Consider the following 6,000-nt stretch of genomic DNA (forward strand, 5'->3'; position numbering starts at 1 on the left):
GCCAAAGTATATTGAAAGAAATGTTCAAATTGTAAAAAAACGCTGTAAATAAAGATCTCATCTTTAAGTCATGAGTCTATATTACACTTTAGCCATGAAACCATGAATATAAATTTCATCAACACCTGTTAAACCAGAACAAGCAAAGATATTTATATTCTTTTGTTTGCAATTTGTAGAAGAAAATGCACCTGTTTTGTTCTTCTTCATCAATACTTATGGACCATAAAACTCATTTCCTTGTTTCTACTCTTTCTTTTGGGTTTTCGTGAAAAATTTATTAAGTTTTTCAGGAGAAAAAAAGCCAGAATTTCTTTTGAAAGAATATATTGCTTGTTTGCAATATCAGCACTTTTCCAAGAACAGGAAAATAAAACCTGCATTTTTACTTTCTCATTGCCACATGGCAAATACCAGTTAAACCATATTTTAAGTAAAACATTTTCTACTTAATTTTAACAAAAACCCAGCCTGATTCAACCATACAATTAAGCATTTTGTAGTTTTAAAGAAGAAAACAAAATAAAACAGTTCAAAGCTTTTAAATAGAAACCCAAAAAAAAGAAAAATTAAAATTAAATTTAAACCAGCCCTAAGATATGCAGCAAATTTTAGAACCTATAAAGTAGCTACAAGAAATATTTGTAACACATATTGTAGTCCTAAGTCCAAGCTATTAAATCCCTTTTAAATTTTTAAAATCCCCCCACAACTAGCCAAGTTATAGACAATTTTGTCACCTAACCTGTGAATTAATATTAATCATACGCACTGTAAAACTAAAAAAGTTTTTTAGTTATAACTACTTTCATTATAAGCCGATTTTTAAAATTTTAATGGCATATTAAAGCTAAAATCTAACACAATACCCTCGTTAAAATTTAATGCATGTGGAATCCATTATTATTACCTTTACTGTTATTTACTGCAATTAAACTTTTTAGAAATATTTACAAAACAAGTAAATTAATTCCTTTTACTTTATTTACAACAATTCATAGGTTGTTTTCAACTTAAGTGCTTTCTTATATTCTTTTCAAACGTAAATAGAAAAGCAACAATTTAGAACTTTTAAAAATGGACATAAATTCTAGTAAAACTTTAACTACAATAACATTACATTAACAAAAGCATATTTAATGTCTAAGAAAACATTTAAAGAAGTAAAATGCATTGCTTTTAACTATAACTTAAAAGCATTTAACACATAAAGAATTGTTAAAAATGTTTTTGGAAATTGAAAGAGCTTTTTAAAAAGAAATTGGTTAAAACAAAGCGACTAAAGGAAAATGTTTTAGAAAAGTTGTAGCCGTAAGTCTTAGTTTTAATACAAAATCAACATTTTAAAAATCAGTCATTCTGTTATCAAGCTATGCACAATTTTGTAAATTAACCTATGAATTAATATTAATCATACGTCCAGTATGTCTAAATGGTCGCAAAGCTAAATCAAACGGCTTAAGTCAAATCTAGTCTATAGTCTACTCTAGTTTAGTCTATAGTCCAATCTATAGGCTACTCTAGTTTTTTCTATAGTCTAGTCTTTAATATAGTGTGTATTCTAGTCTGTAGTCTGGTCTATAGTCGAGTCTATAGTCGAGTCTATAGTCTAGTCTATAGTCTAGTCTATAGTCTAGTCTATAGTCTAGTCTATAGTCTATAGTCTAGTCTATAGTCTAGTCTATAGTCTAGTCTATAGTCTAGTCTATAGTCTAGTCTATAGTCTAGTCTATAGTCTAGTCTATAGTCTAGTCTATAGTCTAGTCTATAGTCTAGTCTATAGTCTAGTCTATAGTCTAGTCTATAGTCTAGTCTATAGTCTAGTCTATAGTCTAGTCTATAGTCTAGTCTATAGTCTAGTCTATAGTCTAGTCTATAGTCTAGTCTATAGTCTAGTCTATAGTCTAGTCTATAGTCTAGTCTATAGTCTAGTCTATAGTCTAGTCTATAGTCTAGTCTATAGTCTAGTCTATAGTCTAGTCTATAGTCTAGTCTATAGTCTAGTCTATAGTCTAGTCTATAGTCTAGTCTATAGTCTAGTCTATAGTCTAGTCTATAGTCTAGTCTATAGTCTAGTCTATAGTCTAGTCTATAGTCTAGTCTATAGTCTAGTCTATAGTCTAGTCTATAGTCTAGTCTATAGTCTAGTCTATAGTCTAGTCTAGTCTATAGTCTAGTCTATAGTCTAGTCTATAGTCTAGTCTATAGTCTAGTCTAGTCTATAGTCTAGTCTATAGTCTAGTCTATAGTCTAGTCTATAGTCTAGTCTATAGTCTAGTCTATAGTCTAGTCTATAGTCTAGTCTATAGTCTAGTCTATAGTCTATTCTATAGTCTAGTCTATAGTCTAGTCTATAGTCTAGTCTATAGTCTAGTCTATAGTCTAGTCTATAGTCTAGTCTATAGTCTAGTCTATAGTCTAGTCTATAGTCTAGTCTATAGTCTAGTTTATAGTCTAGTCTATAGTCTAGTCTATAGTCTAGTCTATAGTCTAGTCTATAGTCTAGTCTATAGTCTAGTCTATAGTCTAGTCTATAGTCTAGTCTATAGTCTAGTCTATAGTCTAGTCTATAGTCTAGTCTATAGTGTAGTCTATAGTCTAGTCTATAGTCTAGTCTATAGTCTAGTCTATAGTCTAGTCTATAGCCTAGTCTGTAGTCTAGTCTATAGTCTAGTTTATAGTCTATGCTATAGCCTAGTCTATAGTCTAGTCTATTGTCTAGTTTATAGTCTAGTCTATTGTCTTATCTGTAGTCTAGTCTATAGTCTAGTCAATATTCTAGTTTATAGTCTATAGTATAATTTATAATATAGTCTATAGTAAATTAGACTTCATTATACAACATAACTTTTTGCTTTTCTATATATGTTTGAACATTTTTTATAAAATTTTTTTTCACTCCCAGTAAATGTCATTAAATACTGTCTACATCTAAAAGCAATTGTCTTTCCTGGAAACCCATTAACACCTGCCAATATAAACTCCAAATGAAACCATATAAAAAAGGAGAAAAAGGATGAAGATTTAAAAAATAGTTAACATTTCTTTTAAATGAGTTTTTGCATCAGTTTGGTGCCAAACGGGTTGATTTGATTTTAATTTGCCATTAATTACAAGAATTTTATTAATGACACCACCAACCAGTAGATTGAAAATTGCAGATAAGTATGTCTGTATATGTGAGAGAGAAACCTCAATGGTTTTCTTTTTTCAACACTTTAGGATGGTAGGTGTGAAAATAATTGCTATATAAAAACCTTAGATATGTCACTGATATGTATTTACATTTCACAGAATCTATTGAGAGTTAAAACGGATGTGTAAAAGAATATCGAAGAAAACATTCCTGCAATTTAACTAATGAGTCTTTAAATTTAATAGGATTTTTATTTTCTTGCTTAGACCAAATTATCTTTATGACATCCTTAAATGAGATTATTTAGAAATTAATCGTAAAGTATTTTAACAGAAAATAAATTTTAAACATTAAAAAATGTTTAACATTTTTTAAATTTCTCTATAAAAGTTTAACTAAAACGAAATTTAATTTATTTAAATTTATGGCCTCAATAAAGAAGACCAATTTAAAATAATAAAATTAAATTTTGTTCTCCTAGACGTATGATTAATGTAATTAGTTCCAGTTCAGTTCTAGTTCAGTTCTAGTTCAGTTCTAGTACAGTTCTAGTTCAGTTCTAGTTCAGTTCTAGTTCAGTTCTAGTTCAGTTCTATTTCAGTTCTAATTCAGTTCTAATTCAGTTCTAGTTCAGTTCTAGTTCAGTTCTAGTTCAGTTCTAGTTCAGTTCTAGTTCAGTTCTAGTTCAGTTCTAGTTCAGTTCTAGTTCAGTTCTAGTTCAGTTCTAGTTCAGTTCTAGTTCAGTTCTAGTTCAGTTCTATTTCAGTTCTAATTCAGTTCTAATTCAGTTCTAGTTCAGTTCTAGTTCAGTTCTAGTTCAGTTCTAGTTCAGTTCTAGTTCAGTTCTAGTTCAGTTCTAGTTCAGTTCTAGTTCAATTCTAGTTCAGTTCTAGTTCAGTTCTAGTTCAGTTCTACTTCAGTTCTAGTTCAGTTTTAATTCAGTTCTAGTTCAGTTCTAGTTCAGTTCTAGTTCATACTATACTAGACTATAAACTATACTATAGACTAGACTATAGACTAGACTATAGACTAGACTATAGACTAGACTAGACTAGACTATAGACTAGACTATAGACTAGACTATAGGCTAGACTATAGACTAGACTATAGACTAGACTATAGACTAGACTATAGACTAGACTATAGACTAGACTATAGACTAGACTATAGACTAGACTATAGACTAGACTATAGACTAGACTATAGACTAGACTATAGACTAGACTATAGACTAGACTATAGACTAGACTATAGACTAGACTATAGACTAGACTATAGACTAGACTATAGACTAGACTATAGACTAGACTATAGACTAGACTATAGACTAGACTATAGACTAGACTATAGACTAGACTATAGACTAGACTATAGACTAGACTATAGACTAGACTATAGACTAGACTATAGACTAGACTATAGACTAGACTATAGACTAGACTATAGACTAGACTATAGACTAGACTATAGACTAGACTATAGACTAGACTATAGACTAGACTAGACTAGACTATAGACTAGACTATAGACTAGACTATAGACTAGACTATAGACTAGACTATAGACTAGACTATAGACTAGACTATAGACTACACTATAGACTAGACTATTTTTCAACTATATGACTCTCTAAATCTTGTCTAATTTCCACTGGAATAGTTTATACAACCTGTTCCCTAATTGGATATTTTTAACATTTTCATTTTAAATGTTTTTCTCTTGTAAATACCATAAATGAAATTGATGTAGTAAAAATTTACGTTATTTTTTTTTTACTCTAACACCATAAAAAATATATAAGTACTTTCCTCGAACTAAAAACTAAAAGTTATTTGCAAATATTGGCTTCACTGAACCATCAACACTGTCAGTATTCTAATAGAGTTGTTTACACCACATGACAGCTGCCAAAATATAAAAAAAAACTAAAACATACATGGCAGGCATATCAGCACTATTTTATAGAAATATTCTAAAAAATAAACTCTAACACATGACAGCCACATCAACACTATTTTGAAGTACTATTTGGTAATAGATATAGAATAGATGAGGAGGAGGAGAAAGCGTAAAACCCACTTAAAATATAAAACCTGGCAAATGTTTAGCAAAATGTTTGGCAAAATGTTCTTATTTTCCAAACATGCTTCATAAATCTCTTGAGAGTGTATGTTCGAGGTAAATGGTTAAGTGTATTTGTTAAGGTTCTTAGCAAGCAATCAAGCGCTCAAAAGTATGCAACTTGTCCAGGCCATCAAATTTCCACTTATACACACCTGCAATGGAAACAAATTCATGTACGTAATAAATTTCGTAGATATAAAATGTAAAGTTTTCCATGAAAGTGTTATGCCTGAATGCTCAACTAAAAATAGTTCAACCATATAATTTTATAACAAAAATTCTGCTTTCAATCTTCATATTTCTGGAAAATGTTAAACCAAATAAAATTTATGTTGAAAAATTAAAGTTTTACTTATTTAAATAGAAGAAATTTTATTGAAAACTTTTAAAAGTGATTTAAATATTTGGCTACTACCCAAGTTTCTCCCATTTTTCCCTTATTTCCAAAATATTTTATCTCCTAATTTTCATCTAATTTTATAGCCCTAAATCTTAGCTTTCCTTAAGCTTTTAAATCTTTTCAATAGCTTTTCTAATATAGAAACTATCATGAATTTTGTAACATAACCTCTTAATTAATATCAATCATACGCCCCATACAACAATTTATTTAAAATTTAAATTTCTCTTAAACTAAAGCACTTTTTCTCAGTTTTCTTTTTGCTAATTAAAATTTAAAAACAACACTAAAACTTAACATATTTTAACAAAAACTAAACTTGTTGTTTCTTTTACCTAAA

Source organism: Lucilia sericata, unplaced genomic scaffold, assembly GCF_015586225.1.
Source record: "Lucilia sericata isolate MDLA Ls3-8-SP2 unplaced genomic scaffold, ASM1558622v1 Contig000481F_arrow, whole genome shotgun sequence".
NCBI classification, from domain to species: domain Eukaryota; kingdom Metazoa; phylum Arthropoda; class Insecta; order Diptera; family Calliphoridae; genus Lucilia; species Lucilia sericata.